At 45.7% G+C, this 20,509-nt stretch overlaps 1 protein-coding gene across 1 annotated transcript in view; it reads right to left on the bottom strand.

Annotated features, from left to right (window-relative positions):
- GNAS (GNAS complex locus) overlaps window positions 1-20,509 on the bottom strand; it is a 158,251-nt gene that overhangs the window by 129,383 nt on the left and 8,359 nt on the right. The gene's annotated exons all lie outside the window — the stretch shown is intronic.

The following is a 20,509-nucleotide window of genomic DNA, read 5'->3' on the forward strand; positions in this document are numbered from 1 at the left end:
AACCCCGCTGTTACTATTTTTACCCGTGTCAGTGTTTTCCATTTGCTGAACTCTGTCCCCACGCAGGCAGCGCTCCGCTCCCCCCATCACCCCACCCCGGGTCCCATCCGCCGCGGCCCCCGCTCCCCCCGGCTTCCTGCCGCCCCCCGCCGCGGCCCCCGCTCCCCCCGTCCTCCCCGCACGCACGGCCCGCTGGCTCCCCCCCTCCTCCCTCCAGCGCTTGCATTGCATTTCAGGCTGCGCTTTTGGAGCTCTTTAAACACCGTCAGAAAAGCCCGTACTCCCCTCCTCCTGCCCCGCCTTTGTATGGAGATACAGATTATCTCCCTGTCTATCTCTCTCTCTATCTCTCTCTCTATCTCTCTCTCCATCTAAAGTTGCATGCAGTGCAAAGTCCAAAGGCGATCACCCAGCAAATCTCCTGCTTTAACTTCATTCCACTCCAAACACATTCCTGCCAACGGGGAGGGGAGGGGGGGGGGAAAAAAAAGAAAAAAGAAAAAGCAAACAAACGCCACTGTTGCTAAGTTTTGCACTTTATACCCTTTTATATTTACAATCCTCTCTTGGCTAAAAATAGCAACACATGATCCATTTATAACTGGCCGGACATGCCCCGAAGCCGCTGGCGGGGCCCTGGCTGATGAAAGGAGCTCTTTGCGTTCCTTCTACCTGAGCTCATCCCCGCTTAAAGGGCTCAGACAGCTCTGCTCCCACAAAGCATGCATTGAAATGACTGCTGCTGCCAGGGGAGATCAGGATAAGGGATGGGAAAAAAAAAAGACAAAAAAAAAAAAAAAAGACAGTAACCCATGCAGGCTGCCCCATGCCCTTCTTGGCGTGCTTGAAAAATGTACAATTAGGGAGGCAGCGCGGAAAGCTGAGGTGGTCCAGGACTGGCAGGCAGCCCCAGCGCAGGGCAGGACCTCGCCTGGCATACAGCAACGGGAGGCTCCAGAGGCAGCTCCAGCTTGGCTCCAAGCCTGATCAACATGCTAATTCACTCTGGAGGAGCGGTGGGAGTGACTGCAGACCCGGACCCAGGGGCACGTCTGAAGGTTGCTCTGGAAATGACTTCAGAGTTGCACTCAGAGGTGGATGCTGGAAACGACTCTAAGACATGGCTTTAGAGGTGGCTCTAGAAATGATGCTGGAAACGGCTCCTGGTTTGACTCCAGACAACGCTAGACGTGGTTCCTGGGTTTGGGGGTGGAGAGGGGCTGGAGCTGGCTCGAGGACAATGCTGGAGTCTGCGCTAGAAGCTGGTCTAGAAGTGGCACCACAATTGGCAAAGACGTAAACGCACGGCATTATCTGCAATAATTACTCACACTGGATATTTTAACAGTGTGGGATTTATTCCTTCCCTCTTACTAATGCCTTCTGAATCCGATGTCAAAAATTTCCATTAGCACCTGTGCAGGACTCACAAATTGCGTGTGCAGCAGAAAGAGCCGCGGGACTAAAACGAAGTCCCAAGGGCACGGCGCAGCGCCCGGTTCAGTGGGAGCCACACCTTGCCGCTCAGGGAAACCAGGTGCCACGCTAATGCCACCTCCCATCTAATACCCACACGCTCCGGTGTTTTAAAATTTCCTGCCTTGGAAGCACAGGTTTCCTCATTTTCTTCTCTCGTTACCAAAACAAAGAATCCCAGTTCAGAGGGAGGATGACAACTTATACATCACCAAGCAGTGACAACAAAAAACACCGCCAGCAGCAAACAACAGTATTTTAGTGCTGTTTATCACAAATGTGCAAATCCCAGACACTTAAAGGGTCAAACTCTCCCCAAGTTATGAGACTTTAAAGGAAAATATACCTTCCAGTTACGAGTCTTTTGGGTACACTTGAAACGTTTCTCAGTACTCTTAGGAGCTAGAAAATGTGGTTTGTTTGGACTGACAGCAAATTTCAGTGCCAGTGCTTCATGGATTGTAGCTGAGGAAAAAAGTAATAACCATGGTGGGAGAGAAAAAATGATTGTAACAGTTGGCAACATCATTACCTACATTTATTCCTCCTAATAGCCCCGTTTCAGTTGCTTTTCTGATATTATTCTTGATTTTGGCTTCTCAGTGGGAAATCACATCACCTCGTGTCTTGTCTGCACAAGAGTTTTCAGGCTGTATTTTCCCTCCATAGCTCTACCACGTATACGCTCACATCGCTTTGTTTATACAGGAACAAAAAGTGTCTATGTGTACTGGTGCCTTTCCAAAATTTCACGTATCACCAAAACAGACGTGCAGCAAGCTGGTCAGGCTTTTCTTGGAGCTGTGCTCATTGTATGCATTATAAAATTTTTACTATAATATACATATTTCTATCAATTTCCACTAGCTTTTAGCTGCCTGGTACAGGCAGGGGTTCACACTAACCACCTCCCATGATCTGACATCAGCAATCAAGTGCCATTTTCAAGCTCCTTTCAGAAAGGCTAGAAACAAAATCATGGAAACCTGTGATCCTGAACGTCATTAATAGGAGAATGCAGCAGTGGTTCTGCAAATCCCCTTCTGGGAGGAGATGCTTCAAAGCAGGGAAATGGAAACTTTGCTGCCACATTGCTATCAGCGTTGTAACTGTCTCTGTGTTTGCAAAAAACCCAGATTATCCTTTCCTTCGGTCTTCACTGAGTTGCTGCAGAATGACAGTCAAGCACGCATTGAGAAGACACAGGAAGATGTAAGCATCCCTGGACAAACCTGCCGTGAGAAACCTGTCCTGTGGTGGTTGCTGTGCAAAATATTTTTCTGAGCAAGAAAGAGAGGTTAGCCCAAGGGCTGGCAGTACTTTCTACCAGGCAGAGAGTGGAAATCTCTGCAAAAGGCCTGAATTTGCCATGCAAGCGCTGTGCCCCCAGGTTTCAAAAGCAGAAGCAAGACAAAAAAGTACAACTTCACTCAAGCTATGAATAAATGCTTGTGCAGTAACGTTACAGAAATTGATATTACTATTAAGGCAAAGTATAGCTTGAGGATTTTTTTCCCCCAACTGAGTTGTAAATAATAACCCATTGCAATGTAAAAGCTGTAGCCAGAGGAGCCATACCCCAGAGCTGGGCCGGCATGGCCCCAGCTTCCCTGGGCTGGCTGACTGCCCCCCGGTCTCAGGCACAGGATGCTTTTTGGGACAGCCTTGTCCTCTGCACCCAGACACACAGGTTTTTAACCCAAAGGACCCAGCTGGGTTGGGCAGCTACAAAATGCACCAAGTTTTTCCAGTACTGACATCTTTCTAAGTGCACAGCTAAAGGGTTATTTTGCTGAGGAGCACCCTGAGTCCGTAGGTCCTTGTCCCACCTGGTGTAAGGCTCCCGGATCAGAGGTTCCCTGGTACTCCTGCCCTACACGCTTTGCAAAGCCAGCAGCCTGCCTCTTCCTCTCCAGCCAGGAGCTCCTCTCCCTCCCAGCCCGCTCCTCAGGCTGAGCCCTGACTAAGTCTCCATTTTCGGCTGCTTCGCAGCCACACAAGCTTGCAAACCCCCTCAGTCCTTTTCTCTGCTCCTTCCCTTCCCTGGCTCCTTCCCATTTTCACTCTCTTTCTTTCTTAACCCGAAACCCACCCTCAGTCCTTGCAGCTTTGGCCCCCTCTTCTGTTAGCAAAAACAAACTCCCTGGTCATGTTCCCCTTGGAGGTTCGCCAAGTATTCATTAAGTGGAAATGCCACCTCTTTTTTTTTCCTCCCCCTATTTTTTTTTTATTCTCCTCCCCTCTTCTTTTTGGAGGGCGATGGTAGAGCAGGGGCAAAGAGAACGAAGAGACAACGCATCCCTGCGTGATGTTCGTTGGTGGCCTCTGCAGCAAAGCTGCCTGGGCTCCAACACAGGTCTCGTGGCCGTTTCTGGTGTCAGAGTGCCTGGCTTGGGTTTCGCTGTGTTAAAGAGTAACGTTGTAGAGATCTCATCACTCAGTGTCTTGCAAATATCCCACTCCAGCCTGGCAGAAGCAAAGGGGAGGAGGAAAGGGAACATGTGTCTCTCTTGTGAAAATACACTCCAGTTCTTAGTAACATGCATCCACCATGGAAGATGTTCTTCGAGACTGTTTCCACCCTGAAGCACTTCCACATTTCTACCAAAGCTCCTGACCGGGGAGCACCCCTTTACATTTGCTGCTGCTGCTTCCAGATGTCACAGTCCAGCGTCCCCTCCTAAGATGTGACCGGGCATTTCACCTTCAGAAGACGACTAGAAATCTAGCATCTCTGGCTGTGGTCACGTAGGACTACAGGGCAGGATTAGGGATTCAAGGTATATGAAACCGTGACCGCAGTGGTGCATTAAACTGCATGCCACAATTCAAGTGGCAGGGGGACATCCCGAGAGAACAATCCCAGAGCTGCGCAGGGTGTGGAGACAAGCGGGCAGGCCAGTCCCCATGGACCAAACTGGGTGTGATGGCTGCAAAAACCCAGCTTTGGATGAGACCATATTCATTCTGGGATAATTCCTTCTGGAATGGAGTCATCTTGCTCCTTAAATGGATTAGAATGTAATAAAACAGAAATAAAGTTGTATATGTAGATAAGTCCTCTACACTGAAAAAAATAAATTATGCTGGGGAAAAAGAGACAATTAAGAGACAACAACTTTCCTGTGAATACAAAGCTCACCATCTTCTGTGCCTGCCTACAGACACGTAACATGCAGTATTTCACACGCTGCCCTTGTGTTCTGGTCCAGAAAAGCTTCTAAGGAGTGTGGTGGGTGTCTCACCTGGGGAGGGGGGAATCTCCCTGCCATAACCGGGCACCTCTGCCCCCAGCCTGTACCGGGGAGCACCAAGGCGGCTGTAGTAGGGACCGAATCAAGTAACTCAACTCCTCACAGCACTGCTGCGGAGTGGTAGAACTTCCCGCAGAAGAAAAGTGGTCATTTTTGCTTTGTGCAAATCAAACCCAGCCCGAGGTCACCCAACAAAGGAGTCGTGTGAAACTCCATGTGTGCAGCAGAGAGCAGCAGCTGGGCCAAAGGCTTTAAAACTTCCTTCTTTAAATGACCAAAAAAAGCCCAAGTGATTCTGGGCTACTGGATCTCCGGATGGCCATTGACCTTTGTTATTTGTTTATTTTAAAGATGTGTCACTATTTTATTTTTCTCGTAAGTCAAACAATTGAATGATTTCTAAATTCTCTTCCCTCTGACCTCTTATTTTCTTCCTCTTTTATTCTAGAAATACTCATTTAAGACTCAACTATTAAGAGTGGGTATGGCCCACGTATGTTGCAATTTGTCATTCCACAGATGGCTATCACTATTGCAATTGCTATTCCCTCTGGATCCCGAGAAACCCACACAAAAGGACACTTTAAATACACATTTGTATAGTATATGGAAGGAATCAAGGAATATAAACAGAGACTTTGAAGTATCTTTACAAAAATAATCTTAAAGAATTAGGAAGAAAGGGCTTTTTTTTTTTTTTTTTTTTTTTACAAGGGGAGCGTTATAAGTGCTGCCTTCTGCTCTCAGCAATGCCTCAAAAGTTCATTTTGTGGATCCAGGTAATTATTAGGTGCTACAATTGCATTAGCCCCATGGAATCATTCTCTTGGGCTAAATTCGCTTCTCCGAATACACCGGTATCTCTCAGAGATTCTGCTTTTGAACAAAGATGATTTGACCTGCTTCGATCCTACGTGCTGGGAAACAAGAGGTAGACAGCATAACAGAAGGGAATTCTAGAGAATGGAGGAAATCACACAGCCAGCTTTGCCAGACAGCTAAAATAGATGCTGCAATTTTGGAAGCGACTGTGGCTTTATTGCTCAGAAGCTGAAGAGCAGGCTTGCAGCCTGGGCTCCCTCCAGCAGCTGCCTCAAGGAGAGCTGGAATTCTGCTGGGAAAACCGCAGTCCAGCGAGTCCAGGGGCTACGGGCTCCTTGCACAACCATAACGATGCCGGTATGCTCAGGATGGTGTAACACCTCTAGCAGACCACAGTTGCTTTATATTGCCATAGTTATGTCCATACATTTTATAGCATTACAAATAGCGTACTGGTCCACAGCCTACCAGACATGTTTATCCCAGTGCCAAATGATTACCACGTCTAAATCCAGACAAATTCTTCGTTAAGGTAATGAGTCACACCAGAGATGATTCTGTTCCATTATCTCCACAGCCTAAACTGAGAAAGGGCCATGGGAGCTGAGTTTATAAAGCTTATAAAGCTACGCACTGGGCTCTGCTGGCACTGAGCATCCCAAACTACAAACTGACATCCTGCAGGACCTGGCCCATCACTGACCTGAAAGCTCCTCTGCCCAGGGCTGCTTCTACCATCGCTTCCAACCAAACTGGTGCTGAGAACACCTTCCTTACCACAGAGCAATTAAAAAAGAAACTCTAAAACCAGCACACTTCCCTTCATGCTATTAATTTAAATAGTTTCACAGATTTGTGTGAGCACTCAAAATTACACCTAAATAATTCATATGCTCTTACTGGGCTGAACATGCTAAAGAATTGAGCCCCACCAAATAAACCCCCAGTGTCCTATGGGAGACACACCATCAGACCTTTAAAGTGTCACAGCACTTGAGGGCGCTGCTGCAATAAATTTAACTCACCCTAAAAACCTCTACTTAGTTTTATTATGAATTAAATACCAGTGACCCATGTTGACACTTACTTACACTATTGCTGTTACACAGTCGCCCTACTATTTTGGCAAACAATGAGCAGAAGTTAGGACTAACATTTCACATTCAAGGTTAGCACCTAAGTTATCTTTTCAAATATTCACACAAAGTGATAACGTGGAAGGACGACAAGAAAACAGTTTAGCTCAGAATTGGTTTGGGGTTTTGTTCCTGTATAATTTATTTGCTCTGGGTGAAATGAGAAGGTGTGAGAAATCATCTCTGTTCATGGAACTAAAAAAATAAAAATTCAGGTTGAAGATGCAAACACCACTTTCTCTTAAGGGAGATACATGAGTTGCTGTAGTCCTTTATGGGCAGACTGATCACACTGTTTTGCTCCGTTTTCCCTGGCCTTTAATAGCATCCTCCCTGCAAAGGCTTCTTGGCCCTCCCGAAGAAACCCACACGCCTCCTGCACCTTCTACCTGCTACATCCCCCGCCGCATCCTTCCCACCTCCCTCCTTGCAGGAGCCAGGTCCTGCAGGATGCTGATGTGCAGTTTGGGATGCTCAGTGCCAGACCCCAGATCCACCTGTATCAGTGATCGTTTTCTTCAGATTCTACCCCAAGTGCACATCTACCTCCAGTGCTGGGTCGTGGACACCTATGTTCTCCATGGGTTATGGTAACGTTTCAGCTTTTTCTGAATTAATGTAACATTTTTTTCCTGCTCAGATGTGAAACAGGCTGGTAGAAAAAACAGTCTTTTGACTGAAGTTACAACTTGCCAGCCTGAGAAAACTCTCTGTTCAGAAGCTCTGCTAATGCAATATTGCATTTGATAACATCCTCTTTTTAATCACAGGTATGTTGTTCTCTTTCTCAGTTTTGAGCAGTATGCTCAGTATTTTTCATTGTAGTAGTTTATTAATTACATGGTTGTCTCAAAAAAACTATTGAGGGGGAGAAAACTTACAATTTTACATTTGAACTTCTGATTACTACTGACTGCTTAACAGAGAAAGAGTAAAGGGAAACAATGAAGACTGAAAAGAACTTTCACAACTTTTTTTTAATATTCCTGCAGCACTCTATTTCCCCATCATTTTATTCAACAGTTGTCTGTGTCCTTAAGAATTTAATATTTAAAAACATCCTTGCTGGTGTTTCAGAAAGTGCCTGACCTTAATTTTGAGAAAGCAGAACTATCGTAAAGCAGGTGAGCTTGACAACACATCCTAAAGTATATGGACTGTTCTGCCAAACCTACAGCATCAGTCCTGTAAAAATACATTAATGTAAGGACTACTGCTCGTATGTCAGAAATCACCTGCAAGTGTAAAAAGGCAAGGACAAAGTTAAAGGGAAAGCAGTCAAAGAAAGATGCCCTAAAATCCACATTTGTCAAGAGAAGATAAGGAAACAAAGAACAGAGCACAAAGCAGCTCCGTACTTTATCTGCAAATGACTGAATCCTTTCTTCTATAGTGTTCCTTGACTAGTTAAGAGTTAGGCTTTAAAAATAAGTAATAACAAAGAGTGCATGTCCAATTTTAACAGTTCTTCTACTTGTGACATGATACTGATCTCCATGTTTATAGCTGGAAACCAGAGCAGCACATTTTACCCTTGAGTTTTGGCTTGCTGAAGCCCTCGAGGAGGCTCAACACGACCAGAGACGGCAGCAGGCAGACCGAGAGCCGAGCTGCTCCCTGGGATCGGTTACCTACCAGGAGATCTCCATTTGGAAGGCTGGAAATCTTTCAATCTCCTATCTTTTCTGGCCGAACCAGCATAGCTGGAATCTTCTGTTAACAGCCAGCATAGTAATTTGCTGAGCTTCAGACTTAACGTTTTACCAAGACTTACGAAAACCTCATACATCTGCTAAGTTCAAGCCTTCTAGGAACAATTCCAATAAGATGCTTCGTCTTTCCTGCTCCATAAAAAAAAAAAAACCAAACTCATCTATAATTGACCTTGACAGATACTGAGAACATTTGGCACCTATTAAAACCCCTTTAAAATGAGACCCTCTGAGCTATAAAAAGAAATGCAAATGCGAACTTTATATCACATTTAGTTCACTGGAAACACTACCATGGTAGGTTCAGTCAGTTATTTTCCATTGAAAAGTTATCTTAAAATATGCCCAGAACTAACTTTTTAAACGTTTATTGAGCAAGTAGGAGCCTTCTGTTTCATCCTACACATCTGCTTTTGCAGACAAACTATTAAAAGAAATACCTGACAAAGTGATCTGCATAGCATTGTCCTTGTTCATCTGACTGGTCCACAGATATGCAGAGAGGACAGTTGGGGAAATACAAAAATCCACCTAATTAACTTTTGTACTGAGAATTATTCCTACTTATAACTTACGAGATCATTAGGACCTCTATCAGACCATATCTAGGCAGCAGAGACACGGCCAGGAACTATCAACAGCGAGCAGCTCTCTCTCGGTCGACACAAGGGCTTGCTGTCATCAGAGCCACAGCCACAGAAGTGTCACCAAACAAATCCTTAATCAAAGGACAGGAGGTGAAAATAGATTGGAGGTTTTAGAAGTCCAAGAACACCACTCCCAAGTGAGAAACAGAAAGGTCCAGCTTGCAAACAGGGCCAGCCAGCATTTGGAATCTCTTACTAATTAAAACCAAAGTGTTTGGCGGCTACTTGAGTCAACCCAACTTGACACAAGCAGAGCCAGGAGAAGTCCTCTTCCCCCAGCACTGTCCTCACCACTGCGGTCTGCTCCTGCCTGTGAGGGTCCCTCCCAGAACTCACTGTGCTGAGACACTTGGTTTTCCATCAGCATCTGGGTCAGATGTGACATGATCTCCTTCTTGACAGAATTTTGGGAAGCGCTGGAAAACTGCCGCTTTCCAAGTGACAGAAGCAGGATTTTCTTTATGCACAGTGGGATGTAGGTGGAGGATAAAGTTAAGAAGTAAACAGAAATCTCATCTAATAATGCAACATGGACAAATTCCTAATGACCACGACACGCACTTTTCTTGCGACATTTTCACAGGAAAGCTCAACCGAACCAAACCGCCCACGCAGCCCTAAGAAATGAATGCACTCCCGGCTTTGTTCCCATGGGGAGTTGGCAGGGATCCCTCCCACTCCACAGGCACAGCTTTACCACTTGGGCTACACAAAAATCCCGCTTTCTCTCCTGAAACACAATAGCTCCGACAGCATCTCACAGGCTTCCAGCGTGAAAGGATGAGCCATTTCTGTACGCCAGCACAAAACGTGCTCGACTCCGAGTGCACAAACACAAAGAGCTATTCTTGCTCAGAATCAGGTCTTGCCCAGTGCCTTTTGCTGTGATGGCTCTCGAGCTGGAGCACGCTACCCTGTACCAGGCCATCCACCGAAACGTAGCGCGTGAATCACGAACCGCGCTATAGCTGCCCATCCTCGAAAGCACGGACGTCGCGAAGCTGTGGGCTTGAAGTTGGTTCAAAGCCATTCACTTGATGAAATTGTAAAAGAAATTGGAACAGTCTTTCTGGTTTTGGCATTAAACAAATGCTGCCTAGCAGAGGGAATGCCCGAGTGCACTCACGGCTCAGGACAGATGTGCCGGGACGGACACAGGGCTACGAGAAGAATATGGGACCGAACTGCAAACTCTCCATCTCAACAGCAGCAGACAGACCCTGCAATCTTAAAAGACTTAGAAACAGCACAGGCTTAAGTTTAATAGTTAGCTATTGACCATACCAATGATATTAGGTGAATAACCATTCAAAAATCTTAGAATTTCTCTGGAATAAATCAAATCCAAGTATTTAGAAACTGATACTCTGAAAACTAAATAAGAGCTTTCTAGCAGTCAAAATAAAGTTCCACCATCGCGTGGATTACCAAATAGCAATTCAATGTAACAAGAATGACTCATTTGTATAAAATGGTTGTAAATAATAGAGCTTATTTATTATTATTAATAAAGATTATTTGAAGCCCGAGGATTAAAAAAAAAAAAACCAACAACAAAGCACAAAGTAGCTCCATCTGGGCACTGTACTGACTACCAGTGGCACAAGACCAATTCTCACTTTTCTTGCGATCGCCAGCATTTGTGGGTTTTCAGTTTGCCACGCTGATATTACTATTCTTGCCACTCACTCAAGCAAAACCATCTGTACTGCGAACTGCATCCTTACCCTGTGCGAGGTTCCTGTACCCTCCAGGTTCTTTAAGGGGCACCTTTCCTTGGCGTTAAGCATGGTGAGAAAAACCCCAACCAAAAACCCCACAGGCCATATGCCTGTCAGGTTACTGAGTGCTTTCCGTTCTGAACAAACCTCGAGCAGTGTCCTCCAACATTTTCCAGGGTCACATGGATGAACTCTTAATTCCCCAGTGAAAGACAGTTACCAAGTTAGATCTGTTGCAACTGTTAAAAAATTTAGGGTTCGGGATTATATGGAACTACACAACTCGTCTTTGTCAAAGGTATTTAGGTATTGGATTTTTTTTTTTTTTAATAAAACAAAACAGAGTTTCTTGTTCTCCATTGTCCTCTTTGGCCCTGTCTCATATTTCATCTCCCTATCACAGGGGGTCCAAGGCTGGTCCCTTGATCGCTTCCCCAGCCATTCTCAGAAACTCTGAGTTTTTGAGGCTTCTTGATTTATTTTTTGGCTTTAGATTTGTAAGAAAGTGCTTGCGACCCTAAGGACTGTAGTATATCCTATAGCATATTTTCATGACTTACTGCATTTTCCACAACTGTCTGTGACAAAGGAGAACTCAAGCAAATGCTCCCAAGAGTCCACTCATATCTTGCTAACGCAGCCACCACAAAGGAGTTTGCTCGCTAGTCCGCAGCAGGGCTGGTTTGTATAAAAAAGTGCTCTTCACCCCTCCAAGGAAGTTTCAAGTGAATGAATGACTCTGTTGGACATGGAAGCAAGTTGTCCAAATTAAGACTGCATTCTCAAATGATTATTTCAAAATAAAAGAAAATTAAGCAGTCTGAGGTGAAGCCTGATGTGTAGGATCTCCGGTGGCAGAGAACTGGGCTTTCAGTTCTTGATGCAAAGAAATATTTCAGTTGTTTCAAGACATATTTGCCATAGTTTAACCCTTACATTAATACATAAGTCTGCACGAAAATTCTGTTCTGTGAGAAAAATGTACCATAGAATATTCATATTTTCAATCTGATTCTAAAGATACAGCTTCCAAATGCAAGCACAGTACGTTAGCAAACTTGTTTTGACTGTGCAAATAAATTTTTAAAAAATTGTTTCTGGAAACCCAGCAAAAGTTGGGCTTGAAATCTCTCAATGGAATTACATTTTCACTCAAGCAATACCACATAGTGCGGAAGCCACGAAAATATCTATTAAGACCAGTTGCTAATTTAGAGAAAAAATGACCCCATCTGGAACAGCATCTGCAGTGCTGCTCATTGCACCACAAGAAAAATATTATTGTACTGCAGTGCGTGAAGCTTTTTAACAAAGATGACGCCAGGTCAAAAGAATCTAACTTACGAAGAAAGGTTGAGGGTAAGGTCTTGCTTTTACAGTAAAAGATTAAGTCCAAAAGGAAGTTTAACATGAAGGAAGGGGTGGAAAAAAGATGAACGTCACCAACAATTAACAAACTTCCCCCCCCCCGAACAATAAAGACTTCCAACTCTAGGAGGTTCTTTTCCAATAACGCAAATTGAGGTAAGTAAATGAAGGGACTCATGGAAGCATTAGTTTGCACATAAATAAATATAAGCGTAGCGAGAACATTATCAGAGCAGATTGCTTAAGTAAGACTTAGGTACGTGCACAAAGAGAACCTAGGGGAAACTATATCCCTAAGTTAGAAACTTCAGTGCCTTAAACAACGGAGAAGATGAGTCAGGTATGTGTGAACAACAGCTCAAAGCCAGGGTGAGTAAGGGCGTACCAAAACCACCTGATGGCAAACACGTAGCAAAGGGAGGTTTGCTTTAGGCATTTGCCCGTGCAGCAGTGTTGAGTCCCAGTCAGCTCTGGGCACGTGTGGTAGAAGACAGTTACCAGAAAAATTCATGGAAGCGAGAGAGGTACCAATGAACTCAGCAGTCTCCATGATTAGGAAACAGCTGGGTGAGATGCAGAAGACCTGAAGTGGAGTTTAAGGCATCAGAAAGGAACTTAGGCACTTACCCCTTTAGCTGAGTTAGTTCTGAGATAAGACAACAACAGAAAGGACAACAGAAAACCCAGCAGTGACAAGAAGGTCATTAGGTGCCACTTTTGCACTGGTGACAGCAGGAGGGAAGGGAACGGGCTCTGAATGAAGCTGCTGTAGAATGAACTGAAAGTCCAGAGAGAAGCAGCTGTAGAAAAAGAGGTTCTGATTGCGCATCTGTTAAAATAAGAGTGAGATGAGTTTTTAGAAAGCATCCTGTCAGTGGTAAGGGTTCACAATTGTATGGTAACGTATTCTTCTGAAAGCAGATCTGACGTACTGTAGCTGTGGAAAGCATGCTAGGAAAGCAGCAAGCAAACCAACAGGGACAACAAGATGGAGTAGACAAGATGGAGACAAACTAGTCATGGACAACACCTACTGAGATCAGCAGGGGTTCAGGGGACATCACCCTTCTTGCAGGACTACAAGCTGTAGACCACACATAACTCAACCCCTGCGTTTCTAATGACATGCTGAACACACGTGGAGGAACAAGCTGGTGACCACCCCAGCTAACAGCGCCAGGGAGGAGAACCTGGGGGAAGCGGGAGGTGTCAGGGGTGGTGAGAGCAGACACAGCTTCCCTCCTCTCTTCTCTCCAGCACAATACCCTGTTCACTTCATCCAGCCAGCCCGTAACCTGTGAATGGGGACACGGAGTTCAGCATACGTGGCTTACAGGTGGATGCTCAAGGTTTTAATAAGGACCAACTAAATAGCCTTTAACAAAGACTTGGTAAAAACTGAACAAAACTCTTCCTGTTGGAATGGCGTTGGATTTTCTCATGTCATACGTGTAAAAATCTGAATTATAGTTTGGTATTAAAAGTACGCGTAAAGTCCTCTATTCATGTATGGCTTGCTCAAATGCCCTGCACTCCTCCACAGCCAAAGCAAGGTGTGACAACACGCTGTCACATCCGCGTGTGCATCGGCCAGGCATCAGCTAAGCAACAAACACACATCACTAAGGACACAGCTCTGCCTCCAAAAGCCAGGCCCTTCACACCTCCACCCGTGAGCACATTTCTCCTCAACCGCAGCATCGTTAGCCATAGAAAGCTATCAATAAGTCATCCTCTAAAGAAACTACAAACGAATATTGCCCATCCGCAAGCAATAAGTGGGGTTGTGCCAGGGTGCAAGGGAGATGCCCTGGATTGCCCGAAGAGGTGACCGCAGCTCCCCACGCCGCCTCTCCGGCTAACGCTGTCTGGGTCACCGCATTGACTGTTGAGTAATCCAGATTTCAGCTGAATTAAACGGCACGCAGTTATACAGGCCTACAAACATACGTTTTCAAGAGGTGTCCAGATCATTAGCAGCTAATTCTATATCTCTGTTACATTCTCTACCATATGCTGGGAGATAATCTCAGCAAGCAACGGGGATTTTCATCTCAAATCCTAACAAATCTGCTCCGCAAGGCTTCATGATTTTTCTTATGTCGCTTACTAGATAATACCTCTCAGCTGCTCCTCTCTGCTCTTTCCATGCCTTGTGTCTGTTGTTTCACAGCACCCACAGGCTCCTGCAACCTGCCTAGTAACAACCGACAATTTCTTCACACCATCCTACAAAAAATTCCCTCCCTTGCCAAGGGTAAATGCAAAATTTACCTCCTGGATAAACGCGCACTCAGGCTGGAGCGCATTCTGCAGCAAAGCAGGATTCTTGCCCCTTTGCCACAAGACCGGGAATCCCAGTGGGACTGGCAGAGTCATAACAGTTAAAACAAAGTGTTTTGTTGCTTTTAAAAAAAAGAAAACCCCAAACAAAAAACAACGCACTAGAGATGGCTTTCAGGCACATAAGCAGCCGCCTCCTGTCCCCTCCCCAGCTAGCGCTGCCACCTGCAAGAGGTCTAAGGCAGGACAGTCATGGACACCCAAAGTTTTAGTCCAGCATTGGTGGGAGCAGCCTTCGGCCCTCATTCGAGCTCCTGGGTAGGGCCACGTGTCTGCACGGGTAGCAAACAGCACGTAAAGAACAAAGGGAGGAGTTCCGGATTTATAAGCAACTTCATTAACCGAAAATCAAAGATTTCTTTGCCACTTTTCTTGGCAAAAATCAAGGTGCCTACCTGAAAGTGTGATGGCACTTCCGTGGCCATAACAAACGTGTATACGCACAAACAGGATTTCATCTTTAGCAACAACAACAACAAAACTGGAGGTGACTGCCGTACTGACAGAAGACAAGAGACAGACCGCTCTGGAGCCTGAACTGACTCCCTCCTCCGGGACGTAAGCGGAGGCATCGTGAACCTGTCACACTGCCTCAGCCTGGTGCCATCCCTTCTCTGCACGAGGGCGTGCAAAGTCTCACTCAAGCTTTGGCCTCTTTGTTCCCTAGCAAGGTGTTACCTGTGCTGGGCTTTCTGACAAACCTACCAGTTGCTTTGGCCCCAGGGGCATCTCCTGAACGCTGGCTGGGAAGAGGAGCAGCTGTCGGCAAGAGCTGCTGGTGTTTCTACCCCACACGTCCCATCCCTCCAGATGAACAACGGCAGTGGTCTTGAAACGATCTTGAATGAACTGTGGCAGACCAAGCTCAGGGTGGGGAGAGCGGTGAGGATTTAGTGGTCCTGCCTCCCGCCAGCCCTCAAAGCGGCAAGCGTTGCGATGAGAAGTTCCTGCAATCCCATAGCTTCCACCGAAGCCACGAGCGGTGCTGCTGCTGGCGAGGAGGGACATGCGGACGGGATATTTTTATCTCCTCTTCATTCCCATCCCTGTCAATCCAAAACAAACTTCAGCTGGAGGTGGGAAAGATGGTTCATGATGAGAAAAGGATTCCCTGGCTTGATTTGCATGTCACTGCTGGATACATGGATACGTGCCACTGCGGTGGCACAGCTGCATCAGCCCTGGCTTCCCAGCTTCCAGTAACCTTTCCAGACTAAAATAGCAGACCTACTGCTTGATTTTTAGCAGCTGAAGAGCAGCAGTAAACCGCGTAAGTATTATGTAAAATGATCTTTTTCTAAGTATATGTTTATTGTGCACAGAAGAAGTGGATTTAATTACAAACAACTGGAAGTTTTTAACAGTCTGGATTGCCCCCTACTCCCTTTCTAAAAACTAAGGTTTGGCAGCAGCTTTTGGGTTTCATAGCAAGTCTTCTAAGTATTTCCTTGGAAAGACTTTACACTTGGTCCCAGGCAAGAAGTCAAAATCAACATTTAAAAAGCATGCCCTGCATAATTTCCAGGATTCAGCAGCATTAAGGTATACTTATGGAGGCCAGGAGGAGAACTGCTTTTTGTGCTTTTTGACTTCGTGCATAAAGCTGGTCTTCAGACAAGGAAGTTTATATTCCAAATAATATTTTTAACTACATGCGGTCAACTACATAACTTATCAGGCCTTTCCTCATCCCCCTCCCAAAATACGCCTGAATGGTAAATATCTTTGCAGTATTTAGTTTTTGCTTAGACTTCTACTAGGAGCAATAGATTCTCAAACCTAATACAGAATTATTCAATGGCAGAAAAAGTTTCAAACAACATTTTCTTAAATTTCTTTATACAGTAAAACTGCAATTTGGGCTTGATAGCGATACTTAGGCTAAATTGGCTGGTTCTGCACTGAAATGAATTAAGCACGACTTCATGGCGTGTCCCCGTTACTTTGTCCGGGGGACGGAGTGCTGTCCCCTCGCCGACGGGACGGCAGCACGCAGGTGACTCACTGTTCCCGCGGCTGACGCTGCCCTCGCTCGTGTGAATAATCCCATTGAAATCGCCGGGATGCGATGGAGCCTGCAAGGCTGCAACTCCGGGTTTGATCCAAAGGCCAAGAAAGAAATTTCACCCATTTCAGGTATTTGCAAATCAAACAGCGGATCGCTTCTGACTTTCCAAAAGCAGTGCACATGGCACTTTTGGATATGCATGTTTAAGGACTATCCACTAAAATTTTATCTCAATTTTTAGGGAAAAACAGACAAGGAGTATTTTCCTTGTGAATATTTGAAGTGTTTTTAAAAACAAATACATATTCTTCTGAAATATCTGCAAATCAAGTCCTTCATCACTCACCACCTAAAACCACAAAATGCTACAGACGAGAGATTAAACTTCTCGGAAGCTGAGAGAAATGAGAGCACAGGTAATGTTAGGGAATCAGGCTTAGAGGAGAAAATATCTTTCAGCTGTTATAATCTAAAAGGTATTTGTTATAGGTTTTTAATCACCAGAGAAAAATCAGGTCTATCAAATTGTGAGTTTCCTGTGTGGAGATAGGGCAGGGAAAGCACCAAGAGAATATTTTATGCAGTATTTTTCTTCCAAGCGACAGTTTTCACTGGTATTTGTAAAAAACAAAATCTGAATGCAGATTTTCAGCTCACAATAGCATGCCCTTCTCCTCAGTGTCTCCGTTTCCTCCCCTTGCAAAGTCCCAGTCCCACAAATCCCCCGGCGCTTCAGAAACCCTCCCGGCTAACCAGCGATCCTGAGATTTCAGTATAGAAAACAACCAGAAAAAATGCAAACCCAAACAAATAAAGCCCACATACTAAAAATTTTGTTCGGTAAGCGGGTGGGGAGGAGAAGAGGAAGAAGTTGTGGTGTAACACGTGACGAGGGTGTCACTGAGAAAGAGAAGGACAAACCCTACAAAGTGGTTTGCTTTTTTTTTTTTTTTCCTGATTTCCGCAGCAGCATCTCCCCGGCAGAGCTCGAGCTCCTTGCCCTGCACACCCTGGGGGACCGGAGCCGCTCTCCGGGCACTGCCACGGGGCAGTCACGCTCTGTCATAGCTCGGGGACAGACAAGCAAGACAGCTGCTGGTTTCCACTACGGGCTCGCTGTGCTCCAGGCTATGTGGACTCAAACCTGTTTGTTATCTCTGCCAAGAAGCCAGCAGAGCTCACGAACTCTGCGAAAGCAAGCGACGGGATTGCACAGTCGTCGGTGTCCCAGTCAAACTGCCATAAGCAAGATCAGAGAGTCAGAAAGGACTAACATAAAGCGGTCACCTTGCTTCGATGCCTGAAACTTGTCTCCTACAGTGCAAGGCAAGATTTGAAGCTCTAAGTAACACTAAACATATCTTCCTTGGAGATGGCAACTGTGCCGTCTGAATGGTTCCCAGACACGTAGCACGGGCATCGCTTAGGGCACTCACCCTACACTGGAATTAAACCTATAGCTACTCCTCACTTACTCAACCAGCAGGTGTGAGGTTAGCTGTTGCACTGCCTCATGGCTCCTTTCATCATGCAAAGATGGAGGTGAAGATGGAGCCCCTTCAGTCTCAACACGGATGAAGTAGACAGCCTGATCCCTGGGGTACTCTGCTATTTTTATCTTAACAAAAAGAGAAAGGACACTTAGAGTAACAGCAAAAATGTAGTTCTGAGGTTGTTTTGATTTGCAATGATGAGAAAACAGAGCTGGGCTCTCCACAAACATGTGCCAACTAGTCCGTGATGTAAAGCTTTACAGCTTTCTTATAAACAAAAGTAGAGCTGGACCCTAGAGAATCCCTTCCACCAGCCTTTGGTTCCTGCACACGCTGGCACACAACACGCATTCATCAGTAGCAAGACCATGATCAGAATGGTTTCAGTACATCAGTGAAATCTAAAATCTCTGCTACAGGAACAAATTATCGTTCGGGCTCACGTTTCTGGCTGCCCCGACTGGCGCCGAGCGGCCCAGGGGAGCAGCACACGCGCACGGCGCCTTACAAGCTCCTCTGCAATGCAACCTGCTCTTCAGTGGTCAGACACAGCGCTCGGTGGAGATACCACTGAATTTCAAAATCCAGTGAATGCTCCCAAAATGCAAGCCTTAGATTTGTAAAAGCAACTTATTTGGGGTTAGCGTTCCTATAATTTAACGCAGAGGAAGCCTGTGGTAGCACAGATGGGAGAAGCGCTGGGACGCAGGGGTGGGATCGCAGCGCTGCGCAGGACAGCCCAGGGCAGGAGCATCCAGCGAAAGCTCAGAAAACTCTCCCATCACATCTGAAATCGTGCTTTAAAACGAAAGCCTCTTCCATGAAAATCCGTATAAACCCACTTTTCCAGTCACACTGGCAGAATTCCACCTCACACATAAATCACCTTCGGTCAAGGGGAAGGTGCAGGGGACATTTCCACAAGCAGGTCCCCAGGCTCTTTTCCGCTGGCGCTGTGATAAATGCCATCTCCCGCGCAGGGCACACGCGCGGGATGGGTGAGGGGTTGGGCCCTCCGTTCGTTTGTTTTTCCACCGAACCCGATATACTTCCTTGAGGTCAAAGTCATGAGGTGGCGGCGGCATTGCTACGCACAAACAAACCTGTGTGAAGCTCCACCGGGGTAGAAGTGTGGATTTGGTTTCTGAAAATCGTGCTGAATACACTGACAGCCTAGCGCCCAGCTCAGCCTTCTGGGACGGACACATACCCGGGGCTGGGAGGCACCAGGTTTGGTTGGTTGGTGTGCTGTCTGTGATCTCAATATGCAAATCCTTCCTTGCCAGAGGATTTAATCGTGCTTAGGATGGGGAAAAGGCAAAGGGATAGTCCTTCAGTTGGAGGAACCCCCCCCCCCCCCACCTAAGTCTTCCTCCAATGTGAATCAGAATTTATCTGGGTTTTCCTAGGAATTTCAGGACTTCCCCCCCTGCCCCCTTCCAACACACTGCAGCGGAGGCTAAAGTGGCTAACCAGAGCAAGGCTGTAGGTTGTAAAACTGCATCTCATTCCTTGTTAGGAACCGACCCATCCTCCTCAGCATCCACCTCCTTCAGTGGGCAAAATAAATAGTTGCGACTTTCTGACATCTGTTTAACACCCTCTGCCTCCCCACCCACCCCATGTTCCTCAATACAGAGAATATTTTTTTTTTCCATTTAAGTGACATGGAAATCTTACAAAACACTGCTCAGAGACAGATACTGTGGATTTTCGTTGCAGAGGGAACACATTAGAGGAAGTAAAGAAAACTTCAGCTGAGCTATTTATAAAGCATACCATGACTTGTTCCTCAAATGCTTCATTGACCAGGGGAACAATGAGAATAAGTTATGGAGTTCAAATTCCCTTCTTGAGACACAACCTTCAGGTCTAAATAACTGAAGTATAATTGATTTATGTAACTGGGCTTTCTTATGACAAATGTCCTCGCTCCAGGAAATTGCCAAGCTTTTTTTTTTCTTGCCTTTTCTAAATTATAGCAATTAGAAGGAAATTCAATGAAATCATGCATATTTGTGAATAAGCACACTCCCAAATTTAAGGGAGCCAGGGAGAACTGCATGTAGTTAGAACTAACTGTGCTCTTCAAGGTGTTTCCTCAATGAACGTGAGCACACCTCATGGAGATGCATGGGTATCCATAGCACACAAAATGGTCATAAAGAAACTACCCACATTTCGGTTGGGATGATTATTAATCCCTTTTTTCTGACACTACAGGTTTTAATCAAGCTAGGATTGCTGGCTAACACACTTTGCAGCATCTTGCTACATGCCTGTGCACAAGTGGAGCTCCAGAGGCTGAGGTATTGTCTGCATGAGGCTGTTCAAGGGCAGACAGCATTGGAGAGGCACCAAAATTTTGACCAAAGGTGGCCCACATTTCCATGTAAGCTCACCTAGGCACAGAACAACAGGGATGAGCGCATGCAAATACCACGAAGGCCACCCTTTAGATTGAAATGCTATAGCCAGGATGGATGTGCCACTATCTCTCTCTTCTACTGTAAGGTCCAACCCTGCTGA

Source organism: Grus americana, chromosome 17 (assembly GCF_028858705.1).
Source record: "Grus americana isolate bGruAme1 chromosome 17, bGruAme1.mat, whole genome shotgun sequence".
In the NCBI taxonomy this organism is placed as follows: Eukaryota; Metazoa; Chordata; class Aves; order Gruiformes; family Gruidae; genus Grus; species Grus americana.